At 40.3% G+C, this 16,370-nt stretch overlaps 1 protein-coding gene across 1 annotated transcript in view; it reads right to left on the bottom strand.

The window, feature by feature from the left end:
* The window catches only part of LOC149434872 (catenin delta-1-like), a gene marked incomplete at its 3' end in the record, with an annotated part of 273,021 nt that overhangs the window by 70,540 nt on the left and 186,111 nt on the right, over positions 1–16,370 (bottom strand). The gene's annotated exons all lie outside the window — the stretch shown is intronic.

The following is a 16,370-nucleotide window of genomic DNA, read 5'->3' as shown; positions in this document are numbered from 1 at the left end:
TATTCTCTTTTAAGTGGGAGTTTAGTCAAAATCTAACTTGGGATAAACCTACTCCCACTCCCATTCTAAGCCTATTCAATCTAACTCTGTAAAGAAAAGGTCTGTATACTTACCTATTGTGAAGCCGCTGTGGTTTGGTCACATGATCTGTCTAGTAGAAGCTTCTGTGTAGAGGAGAGATCACCAACAGCTGCAAATGACTGGGAGATGTCATCCATAGGCTTGCAATGAGGCATCTATTGTTAGCTGTCTCTCCTATACACTGAAGCCTGGGAGCTGATCATTTGACCTGAGATGCTTCAGAATAGGTGAGTAAACACGTCTTTTCTTTACAGGGTTAGATAGAATAGGCTTATAATGGGGGTGGAAGTAGGTTTAGCCTTTTCTGACTGAATTTCCATTTAACCACTTGCCACCTGCCCACAGTACATTTACTGCAAGTGGACAGCACAACGACATACTGGTACACCAACTAAATATCCATTTTCCCGTACTGTGATTATAATATGCGTAAATAAATATATGTACAGGTGTAGTGAAGGAAAATGATCAAACTGCTGGTGAATTAAAAAAAAAAAAAAACAGAAAATTAAAAACAAGATGAGGCTGCTGCTGTTAGAAAGGTTCTAGAACCTTAGTCAATAGTGTCCAAAACTCACAGTGCTACTCACAGCTTTGAATACACCTCTGTTATATTAGTGCAGATCATATACTACACTGTGCACACTTTTAGAGACTCTTTGACTGGCAGAGTACCACTGGATTAAGGCCAATGTGGTGCCAATATTTAAAAAGGGGTCAAAATCTTTACCAAGTAATTATAGACCTGTTACTTTAACTTCTATAGTTGGGAAGATACTGGAGAGTTGAATAAAATACCACATAGATGATTTTTTGCTGGAAAAAAAATATTTTAAGCGACAGCATGGATTCATGAAAGACAAGCTGTTAACCTCCCTGGCGGTATTCCCGAGTGTAGCTCGGGGTGAGCTACACTCGGGAATACCATGTACCATGCTCCACGATCCCTCGATCACTTACCTTGTCCTGCGCTCCCACGATGTCCCTCCTGCAGTGTCCCCGGCAATGTAATCCGGCGGATGCCGGCATCCATCTTCTGGGTTCCGGCCCCTGCGAGCGTCAGGATGTACGGGGGACGGAACGGCGGGAAATTTGAAAATGACAAAAAGTGACATTCACTACACCGTGTTCCAAATTATTATGCAAATTCTAGTTAAGTGTCACAAAGATTAAATATTTTGTTTTTCAGTGTAACTCATGGATGGCATTGTGTGTCAGGGCTCTTTTGATCACTGAAAACAATCTCGGACACCTGTGATAACTAGATTGGCCGGTGAGCCCAATTTAAGGAAAAACTACTAAAGGAGGGTGTTCCACATTATTAAGCAGAGCACCATTTTCAAGCAATATGGGAAAGAAAAAGGATCTCTCTGCTGCCGAAAAGAGTGAAATAGTTAAATGCCTTTGGTTGAGGTATGAAAACATTAGATATTTCACGAAAACTTAAGCGTGATCATTGCACTATTAAGAGGTTTGTGGCTGATTCAGAGCACAGACGGGTTCGTGTAGATAAAGGCACATTGAGGAAGATTTCTGCCAGATCCATGCATCGGATCAAGAGAGCAGCTGCTAAAATACCATTACATAGCAGCAAACAGATATTTGAAGCTGCTGGTGCCTCTGCTGTCTCACGGACATCAAGGTGTAGAGTCCTCCAGAGTCTTGCAACTGTGCATAAACCTTCTATTTGGCCACCAATAACCAATGCTCACAAGCAGAACGGCTGCATTGGGCAGAAAAATACAGGAAGACTCATTTTCAAACAGTCCTGCTCACTGATGAGTGCCGTGCAACCCTGGATGGTCCAGATGGATAGAGTAGTGGATGGTTGGTGGACGGCCACCCTGTTCCAACAAGGCTGCGACGTCAGCAAGGCGGTGGTGGAGTCATGTTTTGGGCCGGAATCATGGGAAAAGAGCGGGTCAGCCCCTTTAGGGGCCCCGAAGGTGTAAAGATGACCTCTGCAAAGTATGTGGAGTTTATGACTGACCACTTTCTTCCCTGGTACAGAAGCAAGAACTAGGCTTTCCGTAATAAAATCATCTTCATGCATGATAATGCACCATCTCATGCTGCAAATAATACCTCTGCATCAATGGCTGTTATGGGGATAAAAGGAGAGAAAGTCATGGTGTGGCCTCTATCCTCCCCTGACCTCAATCCTATTGAGAATCTTTGGAGCATCCTCAAGCAAAAGATCTATGAGGTTGGGAGGCAGTTTACATCCAAACAGCAGCTCTGGGAGGCTATTCTGACATCTTGCAAAAAAATTCAAGCAAAAACTGTCCAAAAACTCACAAATTCAATGGATGCAAGACTTGTGAAGCTGCTATCAAATAAGGGGTCCTATGTTAAAATTTAACATGACCTGTTAAAATGTTTAAAAAGTTAAAATGTTGTTAAAAGTTTGATTGAAATAGCTTTTGATTTCAGTAAATATGCTGCAAACACAACAAATGACAATTTTCAGTTCTTTACAATCTATAAAGTGTTTTGAAACTTACAGCGCGTAATAATTTGGAACAGTGCATTGTAAGTTTTTTATGTTTAAAAAAAAATACTGTTATCATTAGGAGGTTTGTTCAATAAAATTTGAATTGTACTCTTAATAGTTGATAACATGAGAATTATGCTGACTGTTATTTACATCAATTATTTAGGTAAATGAGAAAAATATTATTTGCATAATAATTTGGAACACAGTGTAAAATCACTAAAATCACATAGTAAAACATTACTGTATCAAACCATTTCACATACATTTTGTCCCTAGTGCTTTGTCTTGTGCTCTGCCTGCATTTTTACTGCTCTTATTGCCTGGAAACTGAGAAACGTCCATGGCGTCCAAAAAGTGTCCCTTTAGATCAAAAGCGGTTTTAGACCAGCTAGAGAACAGCGATAGTAAATTAAAACCCCTTTCAGAATTGAGTGATGATTCGTGGGGAAATTCGTCATCAGACACTGAAAACAATTTTGCGACTTTGCTCAGTGATGTGCAAACTTGGCGCTATATTTCAAATTTCAGTGTTTTTGGTTTGATTATATTACTGAATTACATTTATTATTATATTTTATGATTATTTATTAAATTATAATTTATGATTTCATGTTTCAAGTTTTATCCTACCCGGGATGTTTACTAGACTCTTGTTCGGACAGATTTCAGTGAGTTATTCCTAAGAATTACAGGCCTACAATAGAAAACGCCAAATTTCCATGCAAAATAATGGTACCGCTTTCAGCACCAAAAATCTGAAATAATCATACCGCCAGGGAGGTTAAACAAATCTGATTTCTTTTTACGAGGAGGTGAGCTCGGTGTAGAGCTATTCACCCTGAGATCATCACAGAAGACAAGGGGGCACTCTTTACGCCTGGAGGAAAATAAATTTAATCTCCAAACATGGAAAGGTTTCTTTACAGTGAGAGCATTGAAAATGTGGAATAGACTCCCTCAAGAGTTGGTTCTGGCCAGCTCAGTGGATTGCTTTAATAAAGGGCCTGGATTCTATCTTAGACACACAGAATATAACTGGATACTAACATTTATAGGTACAGTTGATCCAAGGAATATCCGAATGCCTCTCGGGGGATCAGGAAGGAATTTTTTTCCCAGCAGGAGCAAATTGGATCATGCTTTGCTGGAGTTTTTTTTGCCTCTGGATCAACTGTGAGTATATGATTAAAACTTTTTTTTTTTTTATGGTTTAACTGGATGGACTTTTGTCTTTTTCAGCCAGACTAACAATGTAACTATGTAATTTATTAGGCAGGTGAGTATTTTGACCAAATCATAATTTTTATGCATACTGTCCAACAACAAGCTGTATAAACTTCAATGCTTATTGGATTTAAGCGCATCAGGTGTATTTGTGTAATGAGGGAGGGTGTGGCCTAAGCAGATCAACATACCATATTTTTCTCTCCATAAGACGCACTTTGTTCCCCTTAAAAAAGGGAAAATTTCAGTGTGTCTTATGGAGCGGCCGGTCCGGTATTTCCACAGCCGCCGTGTCAGAATACCGGGCCGGCCGCTCAGCTCTGCAGCGGGACCTTACCTGTTCCTCGCTCCATCGCTGTGCAGTCTTCCCGCGCTGGCTTCTTTAGTGTGGGCTCTCGGTTTGACAGCCGGGTGCCCAGTGTGCATGCGCGAGTAGCGCTGCACTTTGTGAATGGTACGGCGTCTTCTGGGACACGACAGGTCCCAGAAACCGGCGGACCAATCACAAAGCGCAGCGCTTCTCATGCATGCGCACTGGGCACCCGGCTATCAGCCGGGTGACCACACTAAAGGGAGGACAACTCCGCGAAAGTGGGAGTGGGTACCTGTCAAATTCAGGTACCCACTCCCCCTCCCTCCCCAAAGGTCAGCAGTCATCTCCTGTACTGTCCGCAGTCTCTGGTCATGTCCTGTACTGTCCGCAGTCTCTGGTAATCTCCTGTACTGTGTCCGCAGTCTCTGGTCACCCCCTGTACTGTGTCCGCAGTCTCTGGTCACCCCCTGTACTGTGTCCGCAGTCTCTGGTCACCCCCTGTACTGTGTCCGCAGTCTCTGGTCACCCCCTGTACTGTGTCCGCAGTCTCTGGTCACCCCCTGTACTGTGTCCGCAGTCTCTGGTCATCCCCTGTACTGTGTCCGCAGTCTCTGGTCACCCCCTGTACTGTGTCCGCAGTCTCTGGTCACCCCCTGTACTGTGTCCGCAGTCTCTGGTCACCCCCTGTACTGTGTCCGCAGTCTCTGGTCACCCCCTGTACTGTGTCCGCAGTCTCTGGTCACCCCCTGTACTGTGTCCGCAGTCTCTGGTCACCTCCTGTACGGTGTCCGCAGTCTCTGGTCATCTCCTGTACGGTGTCCGCAGTCTCTGGTCATCTCCTGTACGGTGTCCGCAGTCTGTGGTCATCTCCTGTACTGTGTCCGCAGTCTGTGGTCATCTCCTGTACTGTGTCTGCAGTCTGTGGTCATCTCCTGTACTGTGTCTGCAGTCTCTGGTCATCTCCTGTACTGTGTCTGCAGTCTCTGGTCATCTCCTGTACTATGTCTGCAGTCCATTGGTTCAGAATATTTTTTATCTTGTTTTCTGCCTCTAAAACCTAGGTGCGTCTTATGGTCAGGTGCGTCTTATGGAGCGAAAAATACGGTATATGGGATATCAAGGTGTGCATAATTATTTTTTCCTCAAGCAAAAAGGGCCAAAGAGATTTAGCGGACTCTGAAAAGACAAAAATTGTAAAAAGTATCTTTCAGAGGGATACAGAACTCTTGAAATTGCTAAGATATTGGGGCATGATCAACGAACCATCACACTGTTTGTTGCAAATAGTCAACAGGGTCCCAAGAAACATGTTGAGAAAACAAAAAATGGGGGGCAAATTAACTGCCAAAGATTTGAGAAGAAACAAACATGAATATACCAGTAACCCATCATCCTCTAGTGCGGTCATATTCCAGAACTGCAGCCTACCTGGAGTGCCCAGAAATAGAAGGTGTTCAGTGCCCACAGACCAGGCCAAGGTAAAGAAGGCTGAAAACCGACCACCACTAAACAAGACACATACACTATAGTGCCAAAAGTATTAGGCCTTAAGAGTTACTCGCCACCAGTTGCCCCATCCGACTCCTACCCTGCCCCGCCGCTAAACATGCCCTCATAAATTATCTCATGAAATGACCCTGTTAAATGTTTTATGCAGAATAAATATTAACAAAATATTTAATAATATTAAAGCAATGTAATCACCTCCTCCATCCCATGCCTTTCTCCTCCAGTCCCACCTCCCCCATCCCATGTCCTCCTCTATCAGTCCTCGTTTACCAGCAGAGTCCCCCAGTACCATCAAAGTCCCTCTGGACCATCAAAATCCCCCCCCATCAAAGCCCCACTGTGCCATCAGAGCCCCCTTTACCATTAGAGTCCCTGCTTACAGAAAGAGTCCTCCAGCAGCGCTGGAACTGTGCATGGCGGGGAAGGAGAGGAGGAAAGCAGAGAACAGGAGTGGCTGGACCGGGATAGCAGAGAGGAGTAAAAGAGGAGACTGAAACAGAATAGAAGATCTACACTTGAAAAGAGGGGAGAAATTGTCGGGGAAGAAAGTGCAGCTGCAGCCGGAGCACAGTGGTTGTTGTGGTGGCACCCTGTACACAGTACCAGTCCGCACATGTTCCCCCTAGTGAGAGACCCAGACAGAGCTGGAAACCGAGGCTGAGGGAGGAGAACAAAACACTGCGGGTGAGCGGGGAGAGGAATGGGGGTATGGTGAGGTTGAAGGTTCGGGACCATGCAGCGCTGGGGTCCGTCTACATAGCTGTCTGTGCTGTCTTATAGTGGTGCCAGCTTTCCCAGTGACTCGCTCCCACATTATTTCCACTCACCAAATGCGAGCAGAAATTTTGAGGCCTGGCCACAGGTGTAAAAAAATCAAGCACCTAGGCATGCAGACTGCTTCTACAAACATTTGTGAAAGAATGGGTCGCTCAGCTCAGTGAATTCAAGTCTAGTACCGTGATAGGCTGCCACCTGTGCAATAAGTCAATCCGTGAAATTTCCTTGCTACTAAATATTCCACAGCCAACTGTTACTGGTATTATAACAAAGTGGAAACAAAGTGGAAGCAAATGGGAACAGCAGCAACTCAGCCACGAAATGGTAGGCCACATAAACGGGGTCAGCGCTATACATAGCTTAAACATTACCACCAAATAGTTAAAATGGATGAATTAATATTGCAAATGGATGTAAAATGTAAATGGAACACCAATTAAATAGAGATAATGGATTATAATAAAGGGTTATGGTAAGAGAGTAAAATACGAAAATGTGAAAATATAATGGTAAAATAAAATTATTATTGATCAATATAGTAATGAATAAATAATAAAAATTGAAAAAAAAGTTAAAAACGAAGTTAAAAATCCAGTGTTATATTAGAGGATGGTATTGATGTCTAATTCCTCATTTACACCCCCTGGAGACAGGGCATCAAGTATAAAAATCCAATAAGTCTCTTGTGAACATAACTTTAAGAAACATTCGGCTTCAGGGAGATGTTTAGATATTGATTCTAAAGCCCAAACTTGTAAACCTGCAGTAGATTTATGGTGAAACTCAAGAAAGTGGCGAGGAACACTATGTTTTCTTTCCCTTCTTCTATCAGGCGACAATGTTCACCAAATCTAGCTCGAAGTGGTCTAATGGTACGTCCTATGTACAATAGGCCGCAAGGGCAAGTTAAACAATACACTACATAATCAGTAGAACAATTGTAAAAGTCCCTTAGTGTGTATGTTTTTCCGTTGGCTGTAAAAGTTTTTACCCATGTTTAACAAATTTACAAGTCTTACACAAAGCTTTCTTGCATTGATACATGCCTTTAATGGGAAATAGGCCAAGTGAATTTTGTGTACCCGAAGGAGGATTGAATCTACTAGGAGCAAGTTTGTTCTTAAGGCTTATAGCCTTTCTATAGGTAAATTGTGGTTTTATATCTAACGTGTCAATTAGATGAGGTTCCTGAAGTAAAATGGCCCAATGTTTATTAATAACACTTTCCATTTTCGGATATTGTTAATGGAATTTTGTAACAAATCTAACGGAATTGTGTGACTCATTCGTACGTGACGTGGAAGGTTTACAGTCACGGTAAAAGGAACAGACTTCTTCAACTAATGTATGGGGATAGCCCTTATCACAAAATTTGTTTCTAAGAATCTCGCTCTGGGAATAATAATTTAAATCTGATGTACAATTCTGTCTGAGACGGCAGAATTGTCCTTTAGGGATATTTTGTATCCATCTTGGATGGTGACAACTTGTAAACTGAAGATATGAATTTCCTGAAACAGGTTTAAAATGATTTTTAGTGTGTATAGTATTATTGTCATGATATAATTCCAAATCCAACTATCCTCCCAAAAACTCATTAAATTTGCGTAAGATGGGGCAAAGTTTCACCCATAGCCGTGCCGTGAATCTGTAAATAAAAATCATTGTTAAAAGTAAAATAGTTGTGTTTTAAACAAAAAAGTAGCATCAGTGATGAAGGATGCCTGTCTCGGATTAAAGGACAAATCCATAGATAATGTCGTATGGCTGTTATCCCTACTTCATGCGGTATGGAGGTGTATAGGAAATTTACATCAAATTTGAAGCATTACAGCTAACAGATATGGCTCTACAAAATGGAATTATAAAGACATTAGAAGCATCCTTTCTGTCTAAGGATTTTTATAGTACCCCATATTTTTATTTTTTTACCAAAAGGTACACAAAAATCTCAACAGGCCACCAAGGAGACCCATTTTAGCTGCCACCGATAGTATACCGAGTAGATTTTCACAGTACATTGATAATTTCTTGCAACCTCTGGCACAAGCACAACAGTCCTACATTAGAGATGGGGGTAATTTATTAGAATTGTTAAAATCTTACACTTGGGAAACCAATTATTGTTGGGTTTCCCTTGATGTAAATTCCCTATACACCTCCATACCGCATGAAGTAGGGATAACATCCATACAACATTATTTATCTATGGATTTGTCTTTAAATCCAAAACAGGCATCCTTCATCACTGATGCTACTTTTTTTGTTTAAAACACAACTATTTTACTTTAAACAATGATTTTTATTTACAGATTCACGGCACGGCTATGGGTGCAAACTTTGCCCCATCTTACGCAAATTTAACGCTGAGTTTTTGGGAGGATAGTTTTATTTGGCATAGCAATCCTTTTGCCAAGCATATGTTTTTTGTTTTTTTTTATGGCCGATATATAGATGACATACTTGTCATTTGGGATGGTCCCATTACACAGATTGAAAAATTTGTTGCTCAATGTAACATTAATCCTTTTGGATTATCCTTCACTTTGGTACACCATAAGGATACATTGTTTTTTTGGATTTGTAATTTTATCATGACAATGGGCAGCACAGTGGCTTAGTGGTTAGCACGTCTGCCTTGCAGTAAACGGGTCATGGGTTCGATTCCCGACCATGGCGCCTCCTGCATGGAGTTTGCATGTTCTCCTTGTGCTTGCGTGGGTTTCCTCCAGGTGCACTGGTTTCCTCCCACACTCGAAAGACATGATGGTAGGTTAATTGGATCCTGTCTAAATTGGCCCTAATATGTATATGTATAAATGTGAGTTCGGGACCATAGATTGTACACCCCTTGAGGGTTAGGGACTGATGTGAATGTTCAATACATATATATGTGTTTAAAGCGCTGCGTAAATTGACAGCGCTATATAAGTACTTGAAATAAATACATAAATAATAATACTATACACACTAAAAATCATTTTAAACCTGTTTCAGGGAATTCATATCTTCACTTTACAAGTTGTCACCATCCAAGATGGATACAAAATATCCCTAAAGGACAATTCTGCCGTCTCAGACAGAATTGTACATCAGATTTAGATTATTATTCCCAGAGCGAGATTCTTAGAAACAAATTTTGTGATAAGGGCTATCCCCATACATTAGTTGAAGAAGCCTGTTCCTTTTACCGTGACGGTAAGCCTTCCACGTCACGTATGAAGGAGTCACACAATACCGTTAGATTTGTTACGAAATTCCATAAACAATATCGGAAAATGGAACGTGTTATTAATAAAGATTGGGCCATTTTACTTCAGGACCCTCATCTAATTGACACGTTAGATATTATTATTATTATACAGGATTTAAACAGCGCCAACAGTTTGCTCAGCGTTTTAGAATATAACGGAAGACAATACAGCAACAATACAAGAAGGATAGGAGGGCCCTGCTCCTCTGAGCTTACAATCTAGGAGGGAGGGGCTAATGGTACAAAAGGTAGTAACTGTGAGGGATGGACTGGTAGGAAGAGTAGAAGATTCCTATATTAGTTGAGGGCAGGATAGGCTTCCCTGAAGAGATAGGTATTCAGAGATCGCCTAAAAGTGAGCAGAGTAGGCGATAGTCTAATAAATTGAGGTAGAGAGTTCCAGAGGAAGGGCAAAGCTCTGGAGAAGTCCTGGAGACCAGCATGGGAGGAGGAGACAAGGAAGCTAGAGAGCAGGAGGTCGTGCGAGGAGCGGAGAATACGGATTGGGTGATATTTGGAGACAAGATCGGTGATGTCATTTGGGGCAGGGTTATAAATCGCTTTTATATGTTGCTAATGTTTTGAATTTTATTATTTATGTTCAGCAGTGCAAGACAAATAAATTCTTTAAAAATCATACAATGTGATTTCCTGAATTTTTTTTTTTTAATTCTGTCTCTCAGAGTGGGTGTCAGGGCTCCAGGTATGACCAGAGATGTGTGGACTGACACAGGGAAACGCAGGCTTCAGGTATAGTATAAACAATACAATTTATTAAAGACTAAACAATACATAAATGCAGTGCAAGACTAAAACACAGTGCAAACAAACCAAACCTCCAACAGATAACAATAAGTACTATACTAAACGTAGTCGGGCAGGCTGGGTCGGTAGCAAACGGGCAGGCAAGGTACAAGGAGCAGGCGGAAGAGTAGTCAGGAATAGCTGAGGTCGGTACAGACAGAGTTCATGCAGAGTCAGGATTCAAGCAGGCAGGATCAGGATACAGGGGCCAAGGGAAACAATACACCAAGGCACTGACTGCAGGCCTGGCCACTCCTTAAATACACCTCCTGCAATCAGCCTCAGGTGATGACTTGATTGCAGGAGTGAGCTCCTGGCTGCTGAGAGCACCCACTGGCCAGCCCTGGTACTGCATCCCACACGGCAGGTGAGTCCCACCTGTGGTGAGTCCATTCCTGACAGTGGGAATGCACCTACAATGTGAATTTCAGACACCTCCATGATTTCTAAGTGAGAGAACTTGTAAAATCGTAGGGTGTTCAAATACTTCTGTTCCTCACTGTAACTATCCATATATATGGTTTATGTGTATATATACACACACATGTGCATTTTTCAGACATGTACTGGTGTATATACTGGTCCATTCTACACACTTGGTATTTTTGCATTCTGATTGCTAATTACTAATTATTAATTTTGAATCCTAAATTTATGTTCCATAACATTGTCTTTTAATTGTTATAATAATGTGTGTTTTTGCAGACACACATATATATATATATATATATACACACACACACACATATATATACATACAGATATATATTATTATACAGTATTTATATAGCGCCAAAGGGTTTGCTCAGCGCTGTACAATAGCGGGGGGGATAGAACATGAGACAATACAGTAACAATACAATACACAAGTTGTTTGAGAGCCCTGCTCTTTCGAGCTTACAATCTAGAATATATATATACACACACACACACACACACACATAGATATATATAGCCACGGCACCTCCTGCCTGGAGTTTGCATGTTCTCCCTGTGCCTGCGTGGGTTTCCTCGGGGTACTCCGGTTTCCTCTCACACTCCAAAGACATGCTAGTAGGTTAATTGGATCCTGTCTAAATTGGCCCTTGTATATGAATGTGACTTAGGGACCTTAGATTGTACGCCCCTTGAGGGTTAGGGACTGATGTGAATGTACTATATGTAAAGCGCTGCGTAAATTGACAGCGCTATATAAGTACCTGAAATAAATATATGTATACTTTTTTTTATATAGGTGATTAGGCAACATTTAGAATTTAATGTATATCTATTTTAAATAGAATGTATTCTTATATTGGCTATTTATCACTATTACTTTATATTACTAAGTATAGCATCTCCCTTATTTCTTTATATTAATTTCTTTTTTACATTTGTTTTCTTCTTTTTTCTTTATTACTTTTATATTTATATTACTATTTTTAATTATTTTTATTTTTTATATTTATTTTTGCATCACTAGCAGGGTGGATAAAAATCAATGATTTGAAGGGAAAAAAAAAAAAAAAAAAAAAAAAAAAAAAAAAATCGGATTTTTTTTTTATTTAAATCGTTCTTTCAATAAAATGCTTTTTGAGGAAAATATATTGCCATCCAAAGGTTATTCCATCATGAAATAAAGATTAGTTTTTTAATTATGTAGAATAAGGCTGTATATGTTTAATTTTTTTGGTAAATAAATTCCATTAATCCATTCACAATGTCATGCTCTTCCAGAGGTTTTTGTAAGATTATTGGGCAGTTTCTCTGCCTACAAGATATTATCACAGATGCTTGGTTTACTTTTGCAGTTCTCAAAACTGAATTTGACTCACATGCCTCTTCAAAGCAAAAATGTTATAACATGAACAGAGTTAAGAAAAAGACCTTAATCCTAACTTCTACAAACCTATGAATACAGAATCAACCCCTTCAGTGCCAAGTTTCAAGAAGTTCAGTGAATAGAAACAATATTTTTCTGATTGTTTGGAGTGGAATAGATCTGCACAAGAAGAAAGTGAAACTAAGTGTGAGGAGGAAGGGGCTGACAGTCTAAGTTTCTTAAAATATATATATATTTTTTTGCCAAATTAGTTAACAAACATGGATGTTTGTTTAAGCAAATAACATATGCTGTAATGTTATTGTTTCAGTTGAATAAATCTATTTAAATTGTTATTAAGGTAATGATTGTTTTTCTCCTTCCTAAGTACAACAGAAAAGTTGTCCAAATATGAATGATTAATCTATTAAACTGGGGATAAAAAAACTAATATGAAAAGTTGTTATTCTAAAAATCTACTTGCATATTAAAGTTATACCAGCAAGAATTAGTCTTTATGTAGAAAACTATGATTTAAATCAAGCCTTACTGACTAGTGATTTAAATTGTGATTTAAATTGTGATTTAAATCAAATCCACCCTGTATACGGTCAATGTTTATTTTGGCGTTTGTGAGTGACCAGGTTCCACTCTGGAGACGCTCTGGTGGCGGTAGAATGTTGTGGGTCGCTTTCTGGGAGAACATCCCACTCTCTAAGACATTGCTTACAAACATAAATTTGATTTAAATCAAATCCACCCTGATCACTAGTATCTCTTTGAATTAATTTTGTTTATTATTTTTTAGTAATTTTGTTTTTAATCTGTTACTTTTAGAGTCCCCACTCTTTGCCTCATATTGACCTTCTTTTAATTCCCCCAATTAGTATGATTGTTGTCCAGATTGTAATTAGTCTCCTATATACGAGGACGGTTTCAGCCCTTGCCCCTTCAGCTTGAAAAAGGAGCGCGCTTCCGCCCTTAGAGGTTAGCGCATGCTCTGAAAGGGTAGTGCATGCTGGTCCTTGACATCACGCCGACGTCATGCCTCAACTTGAGTTCCAGACGCCATCTTCAGGAGTTACACATGCCGGCTGGCTTTTCCGTCCCGCTACCACGTTATTCCTGGGTGCAGACGCGGCTGTCAAAGTCAGGACACAGCCGCTTCTCTACTCCCTTGAGACTACACCTCAAAAAGCTTGCTTTACATGTGAGTTGTTCTACATTTGGTACTTAATAAAAGTGGTTCTGCTGCACTTAGAGGCGCTTCTTTTCTTTTTCATTACATGGTAAAAGGCCACTGTGATTGGCCTTCTACCATATAATGCGATCAGCTCTGTCTACAGCAGTCACAGACAGAAACGGGTGCGCGCCACTGGGAGCGCATTCTGGGAGGACATCATATGACGCCCTCCCCGAACTGGACAACTGTGCTGTAGTCGTTACTCGGCTATAGTACGGTAGGGAAATGATTAAAGGGGCAGCACTGTGAATACTAGTAGCTTGCTGGTCACATGCGCACTGGCACCTCCCCTAGAGATCAGGATGTTTAGGGTATCATAGGGATCAGATAATTACAATGTAAACAAAAACAGTCAAGAATGCTTTCCATTCACGATTGTTAGTTTACTGTTGTGAAGCTGTGATGTGCTTAGGGCTACAAATAATGATTATTTTAATAATCAATTAGTTGGCCAATTATTGTTTCTATTAACTGGATAAAAACCAATTAACCATTTTTGATTGAGTGTGTGTGTGTGTGTGTGTGTGTACACACACTCTTAGGTCCATATAATGGATACAGGCTGAAAGTGCACACTCAGGTTTAATTTTGAGGGTATGTACATTAAACTGGAGGAAGGGTTTAGGAATTACAGCTCTTAAGAGTAGCCATCCTCCCTTTTTCAAGGGACCAAAAGTAATTGGACAAATATAATCATAAATAAAATGTTCATTAATATTTTGCAGATAATCATTTACTGGCAATGACTGCCTGAAGTCTGGAACCCATGGACATTACCAGAGACTGGGTTTCCTTCTTTCAGATGCTTTGCCAGGCTCTAATTGCAGCTGTCTTTAGTTGTTCTCTGTTTGTGGGTCTTTCTGCCTTTAGTTTTGCCTTCAGCAAGTGAAATGCATGCTCAGTTGGGTTGAGATCAGGTGATTGACTCGGACATTGCAGAATATTCCACTTTTCCTTCAAAAGCTCCTGGGTTGCTTGTGCAGTGTGTTTTGGATCATTGTCCATCTGTACTGTGAAGCGTCATCCAATCAACTTTGCTGCACTTGGCTGACAGTATATCTCTAAACACTGCATAATTCATCCAGCTGCTTCTGTCACCTCATCAATAAACACCAATGACCCAGTGCCACTGGAAGCCATGCATGCCCAAGCCATCACATTGCCTCCACCATGTTTTACAGATGACGTTGTGTGCTTTGGATCATGAGCTGTTCCAAGCTTTCTCCACACTTTTTTCTTCCCGTCATTCTGGTGAAGATTAATCTTAGTTTCATCCATCCAAAGAATACTTTTCCAGAACTGATTTGGCTTTTTTAGATTTTTTTTTGGCAAAGTCTAATCTGGCTTTTCTATTCTTCAGGCTTATGAATGGTTTGCACCTTGTGGTGAACCCTCTGTATTTGCTCTTGTGAAGTCTTCTCTTGATTGTAGACTGACAACGATACACCCACCTCATAAAGAGTGTCCTTCACTTGTCTGGATGTTGTGAATAGGTTTTACCTTTACCATAGAGAGGATCCTGCGATCAATCCACCACTGTTGTATTCTGCTGTTTTATGTTGCTGAGCTCACCAGTGCATTTTTTTTTCCTCAGAATGTACCAAACTGTTGATTTGGCCACTCCTAATATTGCTGCTCTCTCTCTGATGGATTTGTTTCGTTTTTGAAGTCTTACAATGGTATGTTTCACTTGCATGGACAGCTCCTTTGAACGCATGATGTAGGTTCACAGCAATAGATTCCAAATGCAAATACCACACTTCAAATCAACTCCAGACCCTCTACCTGCTTAAATGATGAAGAAATAACGAAGGAGTAGCCCACACCTGGCCATGAAACAGCTTTTGAATTGTCCAATTACGTTTGGTCCCTTAAAAAAAGAGGAGATGGCTACTCTTTAAGAGCTGTAATTCCTAAAACCTTCCTCCAATTTGGATGTACTAAAATTGTGCCTGTGTGTGTGTATATCTATCTATCTATATATATATATATATATATATATATATATAGATAGATATACACACACACAGGCACAATTTTAGTACATCCAAATTGGAGGAAGGTTTTCTATATATATATCTATATCTCTATACACACACATACATTCACATACATACAGTTGTGTTCAAAATAATAGCAATCAGACATCACTAACCTGATCAATCACTGTTTTTGGTAGAAATGATATTTCTACATGGCAAATAATTTACTAGCAGGTGTAGTAGAGTAATAGAAATCCATCAGACCCAACAGTCATGACAAACATGCTGCGGATTCTGTGTAATTGAATCACTAATTGAAAGGGGCATGTTCAAAATAATAGCAGTGTGGAGTTCTATTAGTGAGGTCATTCATTTTTTGAAAAACAGGTGGCAATTATTGCCCTTATTTAAGGAAGGCAGGCAGCAAATTTGTACATGCTGGTTACAGTGTATTTCTCTCTGAAATTTTGAGGAAAATGGGTCGTTCCAGACATTGTTCAGAAGAACAGCGTACCTTGATTAAATAGTTGATTGGAGAGGGGAAAATATATAAAGAAGTGCAGAAAATGATAGGCTGCTCAGCTAAAATGATCGCAAATGCTTTAAAATGGCAACCAAAACCTGAAAGACGTGGAAGAAAGCTAAAAACTACCATTCAAATGGATAGAATAGCCAAAATGGCAAGGACTCAGCCAACAATCAGCTCCAGGAAGATCAAAGAAGGTCTAAAGTTGCCTGTGAGTACTGTTACAATTAGAAGACGCCTATGTGAAGCCAAGCTATCTGCAAGAAGCCCCCCGCAAAGTCCCACTGTCGAAAAAAAGACATGTGCTGAAGAGGTTACAATTTGCCAAAGAGCACATTGACTGGCCTAAAGAGAAATGGC

This window comes from Staurois parvus, unplaced genomic scaffold (assembly GCF_062004578.1).
Source record: "Staurois parvus isolate SC_StPar_1 unplaced genomic scaffold, SC_StPar_1.0 ptg001647l, whole genome shotgun sequence".
Classification (NCBI taxonomy): Eukaryota; Metazoa; Chordata; class Amphibia; order Anura; family Ranidae; genus Staurois; species Staurois parvus.
The sequence above is the reverse complement of the archived record's forward strand: the minus strand, read 5'-3'. Positions and strand labels throughout refer to the sequence as shown.